This window comes from Oncorhynchus nerka, linkage group LG23, assembly GCF_034236695.1.
Source record: "Oncorhynchus nerka isolate Pitt River linkage group LG23, Oner_Uvic_2.0, whole genome shotgun sequence".
In the NCBI taxonomy this organism is placed as follows: Eukaryota; Metazoa; Chordata; class Actinopteri; order Salmoniformes; family Salmonidae; genus Oncorhynchus; species Oncorhynchus nerka.
Window position 1 is genome coordinate 54,198,442 of NC_088418.1, and position 20,438 is coordinate 54,218,879.

At 41.4% G+C, this 20,438-nt stretch overlaps 1 protein-coding gene across 1 annotated transcript in view; it reads right to left on the reverse strand.

Moving 5' to 3' along the window:
* Nucleotides 1-20,438, reverse strand: part of LOC115107049 (chemokine-like protein TAFA-2) — a 57,801-nt gene extending 37,363 nt beyond the window's left edge. The window contains exon 1 of the mRNA XM_065008273.1: nucleotides 19,105-20,438. The gene's annotated coding sequence lies outside the window, so the exon portion shown is untranslated. The remainder of the gene's footprint in view (nucleotides 1-19,104) is intronic.

The window sequence follows — 20,438 nt, forward strand, 5'->3', positions numbered from 1 at the left end:
CCAGCTCTGCGCTCTAGACCTCCAGTGCGCCTCCACAGTCCAGTACGTCCTGTGCCTCCTCCCCGCACTCGCCCTGAGGTGCGTGTCATCAGCCCGGTGCCACCTGTACCGGCACCACGCATCAGGCCTCCAGTGCGCCACCACAGTCCAGAGCTTCCGGCGACAGTTTCCGGTCCGGAGCTTCTGGCGACAGTTCCCGGTCCGGAACTTCCAACGACGGTCCACGTTCCGGAACCTCCAGCGACGGTCGGCGATCCGGAGCCCCCAGCGACGGTCGGCGGTCCGGAGCCTTCAGCAGGGGTTCTCAGTCCAGAGCCTCCTGCGGTTCCTCCGGCGATGATCCGCGGTCTGGAGCCTCCGGCGATGCGTCCCGCACCGGATCCGCCCCCGATGCCCTGTGTCATCCATCATAGATGCCCACACGGACCCTCCCCTATTGAGACAGGTTTTGCGGTTGGAGTCCACACCTTTGGGGGGGTTACTCTCACGCCATGACCATAGTATGCTGTTTATTCTCTGTGTTGGTTGGGGCGGGATAGTGACTTAGGTGGGTCATCTAGGTGTTTTCTATGGAGGCAGCTGTTTATCGTTGTCTCTGATTGGGGATCGTATTTAGGTAGACATTTCCCCATGGTTATTGGTGGGATCTTGTCTATGGATAGTTGCCTGTGTGCACCAGTAGCTTCACGTTTTGTTTGTGCTTTTTTGTTTTGCTGAGTTTTGGTTTATTAAAAATATGTGGAACTCTACTCACGCTGCGCCTTGGACTATTCATTACGACGAGTGTGACATCTGTACCCTTGCCGATATCATGAATAGTAATGGCTTGAGAACATTCCAAGATTTGAAATACTCATAAACATTAGCAGGCAACTCATTTTTTCTATATTATCAATTTAGGTCAGCTATGCTGGCTATGGAGTCCCTTGGGAAACCCAACTACCGAATCATCCAATGATGTGATTTAAAAATAAATATTATCTGGGCCCCCTAAAGGACTGATCTCTATAATATATAAACAACTTTTGGAAAGCTCATATTCTGAGCTAGCCATTAAACAAGTATGGTCTACAGATCTAAGTGAATCGGAACAACTCTTTAAATTGTAAAAAAAGATGGAAAAATATTACCATGGCATCACGCAGTCCCAACCATCAACTTATACAAGTTTGTTCACAGACTGTATTTAACACAATGGAAACATTTTACAATTAAATTGGCCCCAACTCCCAACTGCTCACTGTGTCCCCTAAATCAGGTAGGCACTTTCCTTCATATGATGTGGGAGTTCCCTGCAGTTAAATGCTTCTGGGCCATAGTAAAAATATACATATTTTGAAGTGCATGAATGTAAATATTCAATGCGTTGCATCTACTATGTGACTTCACGATGATAGCTCCTTGAATCTCTTAATCAATCAGAGAAGATTACTGTTGGCAGTTGCCTCTTAGATGGCAATCACCCCACTCTCTCCCAATTCGCCAGTTACAATTACAAGTTAGAACATTAGAATTATCAACAGCGAGAATGAATGGAGCTAGCGAAGGAACAATTGAGGCCTGGACAAATATACTTGACTCCATAAAGAATCATCTCAGCTAAAGCCTAGCACATACAACTAAACATTCCATAAAGAATCATCTCAGCTAAAGCCCCACACATACAACTAAACAATCCATAAAGAATCATCTCAGCTAAAGCCTAGCACATACAACTAAACAATCCATAAAGTCCAACACATACAGTACATGCAAACACTATACAGCTCTGGAAAAAAATGAAGAGACCACTGAAGCACCCCCAGATCATCACTGATCCTCCACGCTGGAAATCGGGCAGATGTCTTTGTGAAGGACGCATGAATCAAGCCACGTACAAGGTTGTCCTGGTTCTGCTCTGACAATGTTCCCCAACTCTGAGGATTGGTTTTCCAGCAGGACAATGCTCCATGCCACACAGCCAGGTCAATCGAGGTGTGGATGGAGGACCACCAGATAAAGACCCTGTCATGGCCAGTCCAATCTCCAGACCTGAACCCCATTGAAAACCTCTGGAATGTGATCAAGAGGAAGATGGATGGTCACAAGCCATCAAACAAAGCTGAGCTGCTTGAATTGTTGCGCCAGGAGTGGCATAAAGTCACCCAACATCAATGTGAAAGACTGGCGGAGAGAATGCCAAGATGCATGAAAGATGTGATTGAAAATCAGAGTTATTCCACCAAATATTGATTTCTGAGTTAAAGTTAAAACATTAGTATTGTATAAAAATGAATATGAACTTATTTTCTTTGCATTATTCGAGGTCGGACAACACTTTGTTATTTTGACCAGTTGTTATTTTCTGCAAATAAATGCTCGAAATGACAATAATTTTAATTTGGAATTTGGGATAAATGTTGTCACTAGTTTATATAATAAAACAAAAATGTTAAATTTACCCAAACACATACCTATAAATAGTAAAACCAGAGAAACTGAATGTTTCTCTTAATTTTTTCCAGAGCTGTATATACAAAAGTATGTGGACACCTCTTTAAATGAGTGGATTCGGCTATTTCAGCCACACCTGTTGCTGCAGGTGTATAAAATCGAGCACACAGACATGTCATCTCCATAGACAAACATTGGCAGTAAAATGGCCTTACTGAAGGCTCAGTGACTTTCAACATGGCACCGTCATAAGATGAAACCTTTCCAACAAGTTAGTCAAATTTCTGCCCTGCCTCGGTCAACGGTAAGTTCTGTTATTGTGAAGTGGAAACGTCTAGGAGCACACAAGCTAACAGAATGTGACCGCCGAGTGCTGAACCGCACAGCGCGTAAAATATTTGTCTGTCCACGGTTGCAACACTCCCTACCAAGTTCCAAACTGCCTGTGAAAGCAATGTCAGCACAATAACTGTTCGTCGGGAGCTTCATGAAATGGGTTTCCATGGCCAAGCAGCCTCACACAAGCCTAAGATCACCATGAGCAATGCAAAGTGTTAGCTGGAGTGGTGTAAAGTTCGCTGCCATTGGACTCTGGAGCAGTGAAAACGCATTGTCGAGTGAGGAATCACACTTCACCACGGACTAATCTGGGTTTGGCGGATGCCGGGAGAATGCATAGTGCCAACTGTAAAGTTTGGCGGAGGATGACTAATGGTCTGGGGCTGTTTTCATGGTTCGGGCTAGGACCCTTAGTTACAGTGAAGGCATATCTTAACCATAAAGCATAAAATGGCATTCTAAACAATTCTGTGCTTCCAACTTTGTGGCAACAGTTTGGGGAAGGCCCTTTCCTGTTTCAGCATGACAATGGCCCCGTCAAAGCATGGTCTATAAAGAAATGGTTTGTCGAGATCGGTGTGGAAGAACTTGACTGGCCTGTAAAGAGCCCTGACATCAACCCCATCGAACACCTTTGAGATGAATTGGAACGTCAACTGCGAGCCAGGCCTAATCGTCCAACATCAGTGCCTGACTCAGAAGAGTGGGGGCTGTTTTAGCAGCAAAGGGGGACCAACTCCATATTAATGCCCATAATTTTGGAATGAGATGTTCAACGAGCACGTGTCCACATACTTTTGGTCATGTAGTATATATACAATGCCTTCGGAAAGTATTCAGACCACTTGACTTTTTCCACATTTTGTTACGTTAGAGCCTTAATCTGAACTAGATTAAATAAAACAAAATCCTCAACAATCTACACACAATACCCCAAATGACAAAGCAAAAACAGGTTATACATTTTGCAAATATATTACAAATAAAAAACAGAAATACCATATTTACATAAGTATTCAGACCCTTTGCTATGACTCAGGTGCATCCTGTTTCCATTGATCGTCCTTGAGATGTTTCTACAACTTGATTGGAGTCCACCTGTGGTAAATTCAATTGATTGGACATGATTTGGAAAGGCACACACCTGTCTATATAAGGTCCCAGAGTTGACAGTGCATGTCAGAGCAAAAACCAAGCCATGAGGTCAAAGGAATTGTCTATAGAGCTACGAGGTAGGACTGTGTCGAGTGAAATATCTGGGAAATGGTACCAAAACATTTTTGCCGCATTGAAGGTCCCCAAGAACACAGTGACCTCCATCATTCTTCAAATGGAAGAAGTTTGGAGCCACCAAGACTCTTCCTAGAGCTGGCCGCCCAGCCAAACTGAGCAATCTGGGGAGAAGGGCCTTGGTCAGGGAGGTGACCAAGAACCCGACGGACACTGACAGAGCTCTAGAGTTCCTCTTTGGAGATTGGAGAACCTTCCAGAAGGACAACAATCTCTGCAGCACTCCACCAATCAGGCCTTTATGGTAGAGTGGCCAGAGGGAAGCCACTCCTCAGTAAAAGGCACATGACTGCCAGCTTGGAGTTTGCCAAAAGGCACCTAAAGACTCTCAGACCATGAGAAGCAAGATTCTCTGGTTTGATGAAACCAAGATTAAACTTTTTGGCCTGAATGCCAAGCACCATCTCTAAGGGAACCCTGGCTCCATCCCTATGGTGAAGCATGGTGGTGGCAGCATCATGCTGTGAGGATGTTTTTAAATCGGCAGGGACTGGGAGACTAGTCAGGATCAAGGTAAAGAAGAGAGCACAGTACAGAGAGATCCTTGATGAAAACCTGCTCCAGAGAGCTCAGGACCTCAGACTGGGGCGAAGTTCACCTTCCAACAGGTCAACGACTCTAAGCACACAGCCAAGACAACGCAGGAGTGGCTTCGGGACAAGACTCTGAATGCTCGAGTGGCACAGCCAGAGCCCGGACTTGAACCCGATCGAACATCTCTGGAGAGACCTGAAAATATCTGTGCAGTAACACTCCCCATCCAACCTGACAGAGCTTGAGAGGATCTGCAGAGAAGAATGGGTAGAACTCCCCAAATACAGGTGTGCCAAGCTTGTAGCGTCATACCCATGAAAACTCAAGGCTGTAATCACTGCCAAAGATGCTTCATCAAAGTACTGAGTTAAGGGTCTGAATAAATGTGATATTTCCATTTTTTTAAATATAAATGAGCTACAACCTCAACCTTTTTTTGCTTAGTCATTATGGGGTATTGTGTGTAGATTGACGGGAAAAAAACAATTTAATCAATTTTAGAATAAGGCTGTAATTTAACAAAATGTGGATAAAGCCAAGGGGTCTGAATACTTTTCGAAGGCACTGTATATACACCATCGTTCAAAAGATTGGGGTCACTTAGAAATGTCCTTGTTTTCCATGAAAACATACATGAAATTAGTTGAAAAATGAATTGGAAATATAGGCAAGATGTTGTCAAGGTTATAAATAATGATTTTTAATTTAAATCATAAATGTGTCTTTTTTTTTTTTTTCCTACAAGTTGGATTGGCTTGATGGGCACTTCTTACCTACCATATGGTCAAGCTGCTCCCACAACAGCTCAATAGGGTTGAGATTCGGTGACTATAATGGAGTGGCCAGCACAGACAGAACACCAGCTGACTGCATTTCCCTAAATAGTCATTGCATAGTTTGGAGCTGTGCTTTGGGTCATTGTCCTGTTGTTGAAGGAAATTGGCTTCAATTAAGCGCCGTCCACAGGGTATGGCATGGCATTGCAAAATGAGGTGATAGCCCTCCTTCTTCAAGATCCCTTTTACCCTGTACAAATCTCCCACTTTACCACCACCAAATCATCACATTGCCTCCACATTCCTTGACAGATGGCTTCAAGAACTCCTCCAGCATCTTTTCATTTTTTCTGCATCTCACAAATGTTCTTCTTTGTGATCTGAACACCTCAAACTTAGATTTGTCTGTCCATAACTCTCTTTTTTCCCAATCTTCCTGTCTAGTGTCTGTTCTTTTTCCCATCTTAATCTTTTCTTTTTATTGGCCAGTCTGAGATATGGCTTTTTCTCTGCAACTCTGCCTAGAAGGCCAGCATCCCGGAGTCGCCTCTTCACTGTTGACGTTGAGATTGGTGTTTTGAGGGTACTATTTAATAAAGCTGCCATTTGAGGACTCTGTTTCTCAAACTAGACACTAATGTACTTGTACTCTTGCTCAGTCGTACACCGGGGCCTCCCACTCCGCTTTCTATTCTTGTTAGAGCCATTGGTGGTGTAGGCCCACCTCTTATATTTATTTTTATTTAACTACCAATTTTACTAGTACAATATCCTCAATATGGTAATTTCTATATATGTATTTCTTACTATTCTTTTTCTTTTCAATGGCAGCCAAAATATATTAATTTAAATTGATATTGTACCTGCAAACCTCAACAAAAAATGACAAAACAAATAAAGTGGTCAAATTTTTTATTTTTTATAATAATACACACACAAACACATGCATACACGGCACGCCTGCACACAGACAAAACATACAAACACTTAACTGCCAATTCCATTGACTGCTATATCACAGGATTTGACTACCAGATAGTTCATGCTATTCATGCTGGCTCCCGGAACCCAAGTAACAATGTTAGTTTTAATGAATTGAATGGAGTCTCCTTATTAATATTTCGCCGCATTCCTGAGGCCAGTGTTTTCCCTTGGAGAAGACTCAACCCCTGTTTATCTGTGGTCTTCTTATCCTGTTACTCACGCCTGACTCCATGTCAGCCTTATCTGAATCCTCACTATACTCAGCTGCCTGATAGGGCACTGGCTGTAAGCTATTAAAATGGCCTCTTCACCAGATAAGAGCAGGAAAGTGGTCAGATTGAAAGCCACAGTCTCTGAGGGTAAAGTCTTTAGGTTACAGTCCCCGGGTTAAATAGCCTGAGGGAGGCAGAGTGCCAGATCAAGCCAGGCTCTGCTTGTGTGCGTGTGTGTGTGTGTGTTGCATCTTAGGGTCACCAAGTCTCCAAATCTACAATTAGACGCCACCTCCATGCCAATAGGCTAGTATTGAGACCCGTTGACTTTTTCCACATTTTGTTACGTTACAGCTTTATTCTAAAATGGATTTTTTTTGAAAATCCCTCATCAATCTACACACAACACCCCATAATGATGAAGCAAAAGCAGGTTTAGACATTTTTGAAAATGTATACATTTAAAAAACAGAAATAAGTATTCAGACCTTTTACTCAGTACTTTGTTGAAGAACCTTTGGCAGCGATTACAGCCTCGAGTCTTCTTGGATATGGCGCTACAAGCTTGGCACACCTGTATTTGGGGAGTTTCTCCCAGTCTTCTCTGCAGATCATCTCAAGCTCTATCAGGTTGGATGGGGAGTGTCGCTGCACAGCTATTTTCAGGTCATTCCAGAGATGTTTGATCGGGTTCAAGTCCGGGCATTCAAAGACATGTCCTGAAGCCACTGTCTTGGCTGTGTGTTTAGGGTTTCTGTCCTGTTGGAAGGTGAACCTTTACCCCAGTCCTATTGCCTGAGTGCTCTGGACCAGGTTTTATCAAGAACCTCTCTGTACTTTGCTTTCACTAGGTGAAGCATGGTGGTGGCAACATCATGCTGTGGGGATGTTTTTCAGTGGGAGAGACTGGGAGACTAGTCAGTATTGAGAGAAAGATGAAGGGAGCAAAGTACAGAGAGATCATTGATTAAAAAAAACTGCTCCAGAACGTTCAGGCAGAGCGTTCTGAACGCTCAGACGCTCAGCTCCCTCCACAGATTTTCTATGGGATTAAGGTCTGGAGACTGGCTAGACCACTCCAGGACCTTAATGTGCTTCTTGTTGAGCCACTCCTTTGTTGCCTTGGCCATGTGTTTTGGATCATTGTCATGCTGGAATACCCATCCAAGACCCATTTTCAATGCCCTGGCTGATTGAAGGAGGTTCTCACCCAAGATTTGACGGTACATGGCCCCATCCATCATCCCTTTGATGCGGTGAAGTTGTCCTGTCCCCTTAGCAGAAAAACACCCACAAAGCATAATGTTTCCACCTCCATGTTTGATGATAGGGATGGTATTCTTGGGGTCATAGGCAACATTCCTCCTCCAACACGGCGAGTTTTGGTCTCATCTGACCACAACACTTTCACCCAGCTGTCCTCTGAATCATTCAGATGTTCATTGGAAAACTTCAGATGGGCATGTATATGTGCTTTCTTGAGCAGGGGGACCTTGTGGGCGCTGCAGGATATTAGTCCTTCATGGTGTAGTGTGTTACCAATTGTTTTCTTGGTGACTATGGTCCCAGCTGCCTTGAGATCATTGACAAGATCCTCCCGTGTAGTTCTGGGCTGATTCCTCACCGTTCTCATGATCATTGCAACTCCACGAGGTGAGATCTTGCATGGAGCCCCAGGCCGAGGGAGATTGACAGTTCTTTTGTGTTTCTTCCATTTGCGAATAATCACACCAACTGTTGTCACCTTCTCACCAAGCTGCTTGGCGATGGTCTTGTGGCCCATTACAGCCTTGTGTAGGTCTACAATCTTGTCCCTGACATCCTTGGAGAGCTCTTTGGTCTTGGCCATGGTGGGAGAGTTTGGAATCTGATTGATTGATTGCTTCTGTGGATGGGTGTCTTTTATACAGGTAACAAACTGAGATTAGGAGCACTCCCTTTAAGAGTGTGCTCCTAATCTCAGCTCGTTACCTGTATAAAAGACACCTGGGAGCCAGAAATCTTTCTGATTGAGAGGGGGTCAAATACTTATTTCCCTCATTAAAATGCAAATCAATTTATAACGTTTTTCTGGATTTTTTTGTTGTTATTCTGTCTCTCACTGTTCAGATAAACCTACCATCAAAATTATAGACTGATAATTTCTATGTCAGTGGGCAAACATACCAAATCAGCAAGGGATCAAATACTTTTTTCCCTCACTGTATTTTATACAGTCTTTTTATATCTTCTTTATCAAGGGTGCCAATCATTTCGGAAATGATCGTAGTAGAAATGCATAGGCATCCATATAGTATGTATGTATACACAAATATCCATGAACAGTTTTTTGGCTGAAACACACAGATGCCCTGCGCACATACTGTAAACACAGACAAAATTAACAGTTCTGTCATGGAGCATTCCATTTGACATATCCATGCAAATCACAAGGAGTGACCCTCTCTAGACTGTTTAGATTTTAGAATGTCAGTTGTTTAGATTCTAGAATGTCAGCTGGAATGAGTTTATATATTGATGTTGCAGATGTCTAAAGGATGGCGTTCAGTACAGGTCCAGTGTCTCAACACCTACGTGAGACTGGTGTTCATCAAACTACAGCTCAGCGTTCAAAACCATATACCCTCGAAGGTTGTCACTAAGCTAAGGACCCTGGGACTGAACACCTCCCTCTGCAATTGGTTCCTGATGGGCTTGGCCCCAGGTGGTGAGGGTCGGCAACAATACATCCGCCAAACTGACAATCTACATGGGGGCCCCTCAGGGTTGCGTGCTTAGTTCCCACCTGTACTCCCTGTTCACCCACGACTGCGTGGCCATACACGACTCCAACACCATTATTAAGTTTGTCAACGGCACAACGGTGGTAGGCCTGATCACAGACGACGATCAGACAGCATATTGCTGACGTCTCCATCAACGTCAGCAAGATAAAGGAGTTGATTGTGGACTACAGGAAATGGAAGGCTGAGAATGCCCTCATTCACATCGAACAGGGCTGTAGTGGAGCGGGTCAAGAGCTTCAAGTTCCTCTGTGTCCACATCACTAAGGATCTATCATGGTCCAAACACACAAACACAGCCTTAAAGAGTGCACTACAACGCCTCTTCCCCCTTGTTAAGAGGGCACGACCATACCTATTCCCCCTCAAGAGGCTGTTAAGATTTTGCGTGGGCCCTCAGATCCTTAAGGAGTTTTACAGCTGCACCATCTAGAGATCTTGACTGGCTGCATCACCACTTGGTATGGAAACTCCTTGGCATCCGACCACAAGGCACTACAGAGGGTAGTGTGTACGGCCCAGTACATCGATGGGGCGGAGCTCCCTGCCATCCAGGACCTCCTATACCAGGCAGTGTCAGAGGACAGCCCACATTTTTATCCAAAGACTTCAACCACCCAAGCCACAGACTGTTCTCCCTGCTACCGCATGGCAAGTGGTACCATTGCACCAAGTCTGGAACCAACAGGACCCTGAACGGCTGCTACCCCCTAAGACTTCTAAACAAGGCAGCTAAATAGCTAATCAGATGGCTATCCGGACTAAACGCATTTGTTGCACCAACTCTCTTGCACTAACTCTATGGACACACACTGGCCACTACCCACACATTCATACATACAGTACTTACACTGACACCCCAAAACACACACACACACACTCGCTGCTGCTACTGTCTTATGTTGCCTAGTCACTTTACTCATACCTATACTGTATGTAGAGTACATAGCTACCTCAATTACATCGATTTAGTACTTCTAATCCCTGTATATAGCCATGTTATTGTTCTACTCCCTGTATATAGCCATGTTATTGTTCTACTCCCTGTATATAGCCATGTTATTGTTCTAATCCCTGTATATAGTCATGTTATTGTTCTACTCCCTGTATATAGCCATGTTATTGTTCTACTCCCTGTATATAGTCATGTTATTGTTCTACTCCCTGTATATAGTCATGTTATTGTTCTACTCCCTGTATATAGCCATGTTATTGTTCTACTCCCTGTATATAGCCATGTTATTGTTCTACTCCCTGTATATAGCCATGTTATTGTTCTACTCCCTGTATATAGTCATGTTATTGTTCTACTCCCTGTATATAGTCATGTTATTGTTCTACTCCCTGTATATAGTAATGTTATTGTTCTACTCCCTGTATATAGTCATGTTATTGTTCTACTCCCTGTATATAGTCATGTTATTGTTCTACTCCCTGTATATAGCCATGTTATTGTTCTACTCCCTGTATATAGTCATGTTATTGTTCTACTCCCTGTATATAGCCATGTTATTGTTCTACTCCCTGTATATAGCCATGTTATTGTTCTAATCCCTGTATATAGCCATGCTATTGTTCTACTCCCTGTATATAGCCATGTTATTGTTCTACTCCCTGTATATAGTCATGTTATTGTTCTAATCCCTGTATATAGTCATGTTATTGTTCTACTCCCTGTATATAGCCATGTTATTGTTCTAATCCCTGTATATAGCCATGATATTGTTCTACTCCCTGTATATAGCCATGTTATTGTTCTACTCCCTGTATATAGTCATGTTATTGTTCTAATCCCTGTATATAGCCATGTTATTGTTCTACTCCCTGTATATAGTCATGTTATTGTTCTACTCCCTGTATATAGTCATGTTATTGTTCTACTCCCTGTATATAGCCATGTTATTGTTCGACTCCCTGTACATAGTCATGCTATTGTTCTAATCCCTGTATATAGCCATGTTATTGTTCTACTCCCTGTATATAGTCATGTTATTGTTCTAATCCCTGTATATAGCCATGTTATTGTTCTAATCCCTGTATATAGCCATGTTATTGTTCTACTCCCTGTATATAGTCATGTTATTGTTCTAATCCCTGTATATAGTCATGTTATTGTTCTCCTCCCTGTATATAGCCATGTTATTGTTCTAATCCCTGTATATAGCCATGTTATTGTTCTACTCCCTGTATATAGCCATGTTATTGTTCTACTCCCTGTATATAGCCATGTTATTGTTCTACTCCCTGTATATAGCCATGTTATTGTTCTACTCCCTGTATATAGCCATGTTATTGTTCTACTCCCTGTATATAGCCATGTTATTGTTCTACTCCCTGTATATAGTCATGTTATTGTTCTACTCCCTGTATATAGCCATGTTATTGTTCTACTCCCTGTATATAGTCATGTTATTGTTCTAATCCCTGTATATAGTCATGTTATTGTTCTACTCCCTGTATATAGTCATGTTATTGTTCTACTCCCTGTATATAGCCATGTTATTGTTCTACTCCCTGTATATAGTCATGTTATTGTTCTACTCCCTGTATATAGTCATGTTATTGTTCTACTCCCTGTATATAGTCATGTTATTGTTCTACTCCCTGTATATAGTCATGTTATTGTTCTACTCCCTGTATATAGCCATGTTATTGTTCTACTCCCTGTATATAGTCATGTTATTGTTCTACTCCCTGTATATAGTCATGTTATTGTTCTACTCCCTGTATATAGTCATGTTATTGTTCTAATCCCTGTATATAGTCATGTTATTGTTCTACTCCCTGTATATAGCCATGTTATTGTTCTACTCCCTGTATATAGCCATGTTATTGTTCTAATCCCTGTATATAGCCATGTTATTGTTCTACTCCCTGTATATAGCCATGTTATTGTTCTACTCCCTGTATATAGTCATGTTATTGTTCTAATCCCTGTATATAGCCATGTTATTGTTCTACTCCCTGTATATAGTCATGTTATTGTTCTAATCCCTGTATATAGTCATGTTATTGTTCTACTCCTGTATATAGTCATGTTATTGTTCTACTCCCTGTATATAGCCATGTTATTGTTCTACTCCCTGTATATAGTCATGTTATTGTTCTACTCCCTGTATATAGTCATGTTATTGTTCTACTCCCTGTATATAGTCATGTTATTGTTCTACTCCCTGTATATAGTCATGTTATTGTTCTAATCCCTGTATATAGTCATGTTATTGTTCTACTCCCTGTATATAGTCATGTTATTGTTCTAATCCCTGTATATAGTCATGTTATTGTTCTACTCCCTGTATATAGTCATGTTATTGTTCTAATCCCTGTATATAGTCATGTTATTGTTCTACTCCCTGTATATAGCCATGTTATTGTTCTACTCCTGTATATAGCCATGTTATTGTTCTACTCCCTGTATATAGTCATGTTATTGTTCTACTCCCTGTATATAGTCATGTTATTGTTCTACTCCCTGTATATAGTCATGTTATTGTTCTACTCCCTGTATATAGTCATGTTATTGTTCTACTCCCTGTATATAGCCATGTTATTGTTCTACTCCCTGTATATAGTCATGTTATTGTTCTACTCCCTGTATATAGTCATGTTATTGTTCTACTCCCTGTATATAGTCATGTTATTGTTCTAATCCCTGTATATAGTCATGTTATTGTTCTACTCCCTGTATATAGCCATGTTATTGTTCTACTCCTGTATATAGCCATGTTATTGTTCTAATCCCTGTATATAGCCATGTTATTGTTCTACTCCCTGTATATAGCCATGTTATTGTTCTACTCCCTGTATATAGTCATGTTATTGTTCTAATCCCTGTATATAGCCATGTTATTGTTCTACTCCCTGTATATAGTCATGTTATTGTTCTAATCCCTGTATATAGTCATGTTATTGTTCTACTCCCTGTATATAGTCATGTTATTGTTCTACTCCCTGTATATAGCCATGTTATTGTTCTACTCCCTGTATATAGTCATGTTATTGTTCTACTCCCTGTATATAGTCATGTTATTGTTCTACTCCCTGTATATAGTCATGTTATTGTTCTACTCCCTGTATATAGTCATGTTATTGTTCTACTCCCTGTATATAGTCATGTTATTGTTCTACTCCCTGTATATAGTCATGTTATTGTTCTAATCCCTGTATATAGTCATGTTATTGTTCTACTCCCTGTATATAGTCATGTTATTGTTCTACTCCCTGTATATAGCCATGTTATTGTTCTACTCCCTGTATATAGTCATGTTATTGTTCTAATCCCTGTATATAGTCATGTTATTGTTCTACTCCCTGTATATAGCCATGTTATTGTTCTACTCCCTGTATATAGCCATGTTATTGTTCTACTCCCTGTATATAGTCATGTTATTGTTCTACTCCCTGTATATAGCCATGTTATTGTTCTACTCCCTGTATATAGCCATGATATTTTTACTTGTTACTTCTACTCCTTATTCACTGTGTATTATTCCTTTTTTATCTTATTTTTTACTCTGCATTGTTGGAAAAGGACCCGTAAGTAAGCATTTCCCTGTTAGTCTACACCTGTTGTCTACAAAGCATGTTACAAATACAAATGTATTTTACTTGAACAGGAATTAAGCTATCTGCTAAACTATTTGCACTGCATAGTTATGTTGAAGGTATGTGTGATGCCAGACATTTGTAAAGGGCGCTAGTCTAAATCTCTAGTCAGGTATTGACAGGCTGGAGGTTGTGATGTCACCTTGTCTTTGACCTAAAGACAGCAATTGCCTCCTGGAGCTACAACCTTTGCTTTAGCTCAAAGGGTTAACACACTGTCAATTTTGAAGAGCCAGAGACCTACTGGTAAACAACAATTTGATGTAGCTACAGATTTGCCCCACAAACCAACAAAAAGCAATGAAAAGTTGTCTTCCTACTGTCCAAAGAGTATTGGTATTTGTGGCGACTTCTCTGGGCCTTGCTGGCAAGCTGCGTGACGGCCGCATGTTTTTAAGCCACTGGGCCACACGCAGAGCCCTGCTAAGACCCTGCAGGAGAGATAAAACGGCCTTGGTGGGGAAAAGGCGGACGCAGACCAGCGGTGTGAAACAGGATCACAGACGACTGGAGGACGGCCCATGAAGAAGGAGGGGGTGGAAGAGGGGGTAGCAGAGGAAGGGGCAATTTTGGACAGGGAATGTGAGAGCCATCGCACCAAAAGAGGATCCTGGGATAGCAATGGCTGCCAGCCATCTTCGGAGACAATCACAAGTATAGAGAAAGAGAGAGGTCATAGTTATGTTCGATTGGTGTGCACACATGGAGTCCGCATGTAATGAGCATGGAAACCGTAACAAAGCATCCCACTAACGTGAATTCAACCTGAAATCAACCAAACATGTCACCCTGCCATTAGATTTAGGTTAAAAGTTGGGTGAAAAAAAGACACAGACTTTTTGCAAATCAAATCAGTTTTCCACGTTGATGCAATGTCATTTCATTTTTGGTTAAAAGTACGTGGAAACAACATTGATTCAACCAGTTTTTGCCCAGTGGGCTTGGTCAACAACATGGAACTTAGAAGAGCATCACGTTCAATAACCTACTCTTTCATAATTGTGTAAGTAATGTTGTCTGTGGGTCTAAAAAGGTAGTGGCTGCCGGCAACGGCAAGTACCTACTCGGCCACACACTTTAAAACCATCACATTCCACAGTAAAACAGACGATTCACAGGGCCAGTTTGATAGGCCAATGTAGTACCCTTTAGTCAGTAGAACACACAAACAGGAAGTGACTCAATGCATGGTGAAATGCTCTATATTTCACAATAGCTAATCCTACAATAAACCTCTTTCCTCCTACTAAATTGAAACCACCACTTATAGAAGCATGTGATGCACAACACAGTGCCAAACAGCTGTGCTTCACTCTGTATTATTTGATGGTGAAATATACAATGTACCTCTCCAGAGACAAGAGGGGAAAGAGAGAATGAGAGAGAGAGAATAAAAGAGTGAGAGAGCACAAAAGAGATGGAGAGGGAGGGGAAGGCAGAGAGATGCGAACATTGTCGAAAACACCACGGACAATGTGTTAAATTGGAAGAGGAACAAAGCCTTCAGCCTCTAAACAAAGACTAATGAAGGCGGACATGATGCTAACGAACGCGTCCGCACGGCATTGGCAAATGGACCCTGGGAGGACCTATCAAAACCCTGGCACTAGAGTGCCAAAGCCCATTTGATTGGATAGAGAGCAAGGGAGTGAGAGTAGGAGAGAGGGAAATAACATCTATGAGGTGTATGTTAACAGTGTGTGTGTGGGGGGGGGGGGGGGGTAGATAGGTGGTGGTGAGGGGCGGGACTTGCTGTTATTTTGGCATTTCTGCTCTCTTATTTATTCTGCGGCTGGTGAATTTGTTTAAACTCCAATTGGAAAAGGCTGATCAAAAAGAATGGGACAGGCAGAGAGAGAGGGGGAAAAAAGCCCTCGCTGCCGACTTACATCAAACGCAGGCACAGCGGGTGACAATCAACTACCAATTTTTTTCACACATTTCTATAGTTTCTGGAGGAAGGAGCGAGAGCTTGGCCTCTGAAGTCTTTTGTTTTGATCACAAAGAAAATGGAGCCCAGAACAGTCGAGAGCTACAGTATAGGTTCTCTCTTTGCGGAGTAATATAGAATGTATCACATTCCAACGCCTTTCAAGTGACACCAAGGATATGTCACATTGATATTAAAAGTTGTTACAAAAGTACTTGAGGTCATAGGCTACATCTATTTATTTTGAAGGATATTATACCCATGTAACCTAGGCCTGATAAGAGAAATGGTCTACTAGATTAAATCCACAATGTATTGATTTTATAGAATCACCATTAGGACTATAGGTCATGTACCTCCGTGACCCTTATCAATCTGTGACCGTAGAATTAGTTTACAAATCAGGAACATCAGTTTTTGATACCATTTGTGATATCAAACATATTGGGGACCCTCTCAGAATATCAGAACACAACTCTTATATAGAGAGTGATTAAAATAGCATACAAGCAGTTTTACTATGACTTCTGCAGTGCATGGCCGGACTAATCAAAGAGAACCTTTTGACGTTTTAAAGCTCATTTATTGCAATTATACACATTTTGCCATAGGGCAGAGTGAAAGAGCTGCCGCTTTAAAGCTTAAATTACACTGCATTATGTTCAAAACATTTTGGGGTAATATAAGAAGAATTGAGTAGAAACAAAGTGTAAATGATGGAGTACTGTGGATACAAATATCACTGTGAGCCTCCCATGCCCATGTTGGGCATCTAAAAGGTTAAGAACAGAAATTGTGGATGAATAATATTACATTGTATTGTACCCTCAACTTTTTCCACGCATCTCATACAAAATGTATTAAACTGTTCTTGCTAGCAATATTCATAAAAAGTGTATTAAAAAATATATATAGACATATTGAGGTCTTGCCATGGACCCCCTGCAGTATCTCCTCAGACTCCACTTTGGGAACCCCTGAACAAGGATGCCTCATTGACTCTTACTGAAAGGTCAAGCCAGACATCACAGAAAAGCTCCAGAGTGGACTTGAACCACAAGGGTTTATGTGTTAACATAGCAGCAGGTCAATGTAGGGTTCATAACCCACCAATAATAAATGTTGCTCATTTAAAAGCCTAATTTGTCATTTCAACAGCCTAACACCTGCCACTTTGTTTGATAATTTAAAGGAATGAGCTGAGAGAAATGTAACCACTCAGATTCATAGATGGATGGGTGGATCAATGGTAATGCCCTGAATGGGAAAGGGCACAGTACACACCAGGGATGTGACATTGGAGAATCATCATCCGGCTCTGGCTAGACAGCTGCCGACAGTTGGCACCAGGTCACCCAGCTGGAGAGGGCATTCCTCTGTGATATGTCCCCTCACAGTGTAGCCAGTCTGATAAGAGCCAAGGAGGTGCTCATCAATTGTCTGTCTGAGGGAGTTGGGTCAGTTGTCAGTAGGTGTTATTGATGTTGACTAACTACTATGCATGCACCTGTGTGTGTGTGCTCACTAACGTGCGTGTTCGCTCTCCTGTGAGTGCAAATTCTTCCCGTCTTCAAAATCCATATCCCCTCTCCATGAGGTGTAATATAATTGTCACTGGTGACAAATGGACAAATGCTCATGTCATCTGATTAACAATGTCAGTGTGACACAAGATGAGCAGGAGAGATACAAATATGAGATATTTTAAGAAGTAGCAGCCTGACAAACAGCTTCAATATTCTACTGACTGAGATTTATGATAACGTCATACCTGAACACCACAATGCTCTTCAGACTCCACATTTACTTTGTATCATTTATAGTGTATCATGGTAAGTATCAAGGCTGTCATTAACTTGCCATGGCTGCCAGTAGGATGAGACCACATTTTGCAGTCTATTTCATATCAAGCCTCTCAAATCTTTACTCTGCTGGTGGTGATGCAAGAACACCTTGTGTGCCTCTGAATTGGTATAGAGGGTGTAAGGTGCAGGCACACGTAAAAATAGAGAGAGAGAGACAACCTATTTGATTGAAAACCCAGGTTTTGATCAGACAAAAACACATTTGGCTTCTCCACAGTGAGACAGCATGTTTGTAGTTTTGCATCCCTGTGTTTTTAAATGTTATCATAGATTTCATTTGGCCTACATAAATCCCCTATGCTTTTGTTCTGGTATACTGTCTTGGGTTGAACAGCTAGTCATTAGGTTGCATGACTATCCAGAGGACACACTTGCCCTTCTGATGCATTTAGCCTGTTAATTTACAAGCCTATTTAGTATTGGACCTCGACAGTGGACCAATGTTGAAGAGGCAGCTCTGTCGTGTATGGCAGCCCACTGAATAAACAATGGTTGCACTGTCGGCAGACCAATGGATGTCTGTGCATAAAATGAGTGGATGGAGAATCCCCATATATGGTTCCCTTATTAACTGCCCCAAGACCAAATAGACAACTAACTTGACAGTTAAACCATATTTAGGGGACAGGATGATTTAAGGGATGTGTGATTTCTAATTATAAAGACAATCTAAATAGTTACAATGATGCCAGAAATTTCAGTGGTTAAACTTTTGATCGAGAGAAAATAAATAATGAGCGGATGCAGTTGGCATAGCCTAATAAATGCAGGTCCACACATCACTCGAGGTGCACTTTCTCGAGATGAGGGCGATTGACTGGTAATTAAACTCGTGCTGGTAGCTAGTATGATCAACATCAAGATTAAAACGAACCCAGTCATTATCGCGCTAATTATTTCAGACTTGACTTGATTTTGATGAGATTCAAGTTAAGCACTTCTTGAGAACGCCCACTGGGCAAAAAGTGGTTGAATCAACGTTGTTTCCACATAATTTCAACAATAACTAATGTGATGACGTTGATATAAACGTGGAAAACTGATTGGATTTGCAAAAAGTAATTAACTAAGGAAAGGTCCTCTTTTTTTCACCCAACTTTGAACCTAAATCCAATAACATTGTTACATTGATTATTTCACGTTGAATTCACGTTAGTTGACAACTCAATCAAATGTAAATCAAAGCTAGACGTTGAAATGGCATGTGCCTAGTAGGTGAGCTCCTTGTAGACCAATTCTCTTGTAGCACGCAATAAAAAAAATGGTGCTTGACTGCGCACACTTTTTAAGTGTCAGTAGCGATCATTATAGGGCACAAAATTGACCAAGTATGCTAAAATCATGCTTTCATACCTGCTGCCCCGCTCCCTTCGCGCCCTCCAAAAGGTTTTAAGGTTGCCCTTTAATCCATCAGCACTGCTACAATCCAGCGGTGCGTCTGTCCGCGGGCGACATCAGCACAGCCTAGATTTGTGTAGGACGGGTCCAATATTGCTTGACATTGATAGATATCCGAAAATTAAATCCACGCGCACACAAATGAAACACTGCTCGTTTTCTTGGAACAAATACTTGACTGAGCACAGAAAATTATTCAGGAGCTTTCTCGTCCTATTATGCTTTCTGATAGTCAGGATATTTATTGTCCAATATGTGAATACACTGTGATATTTTTTTCCCAGTCTTAACGGAGTGTGATCACACTTGAAGTGAGAGAAAATAAAATAACCTATTAAAATAAATAGTAATAAACTCAAAATTGAAGTTAAATGGTCCCTACTTCTGCCTCAGTTGCGGCACCAGTCTGTATTCCACGGAGTTCCATCAGAGACTGACTGTACGCACTAACTTATCATCATACAAACACCTACCGACCGCTGCGCTCATCACAGACTCGGGAATAACCCATCATAGTGGCACAAGGCCACTAACACAATCCATCGCCACTGGCGTAAACACACTAATAAGCCTACATTGGTTAATCATATCAAGACTACACAAAAATGTCTTTGCTCAGTTTTGCGCAAATACGATCAATGGGATTTTCGATTCATGACATTGAATTGCATCATGTCATTAAATATGATTTTTGAAAGTTGTAGGAGACATGACATTATAGCTTAGGGGTAGTATTTGCATTGGTCTAGTAATGTGTAAGATTGAATTTAACTTTGGCAGATGTGAGCCTTAGGGGACCCAGTTTTGCATAAGTAGATATATTGTATACCTTTAAATTGTTGGATCACACAGACTAATTAAAACCTCTTAAAGGCGCAGTGCAGTCAAAAAGTGAATTTCTTGTGTTGTATATACATATTTCCACACTATGAGTGTGGAATAATACTGTGAAATTATGAACATAATGAGAAATTGCTCTTTGCTAAGTTGCTATTTTTGTTTCTTTTTGACCATTTTAATTGAAAACAAAAACCACAGTGAGGTACTTAAGTGTTACCTGGAAAGGATTTGACATTGAGATAATAAAGGCGGCATTGGACCTTTGATTCCTTGTGAACTTCAACAGAGCTGGACTTGGGCTACAGTGCAGTGAACTATGTTGGTTTACAGTCAAAAGTGGTGCAGCATTGCCACCATGTGGATTGTTTCAGAATAAGTTCCAAACTTGACGTTGGCAGTTATGTAAAAATAAATAAATAAATAAATCACCATATATTTAGCCTACATAT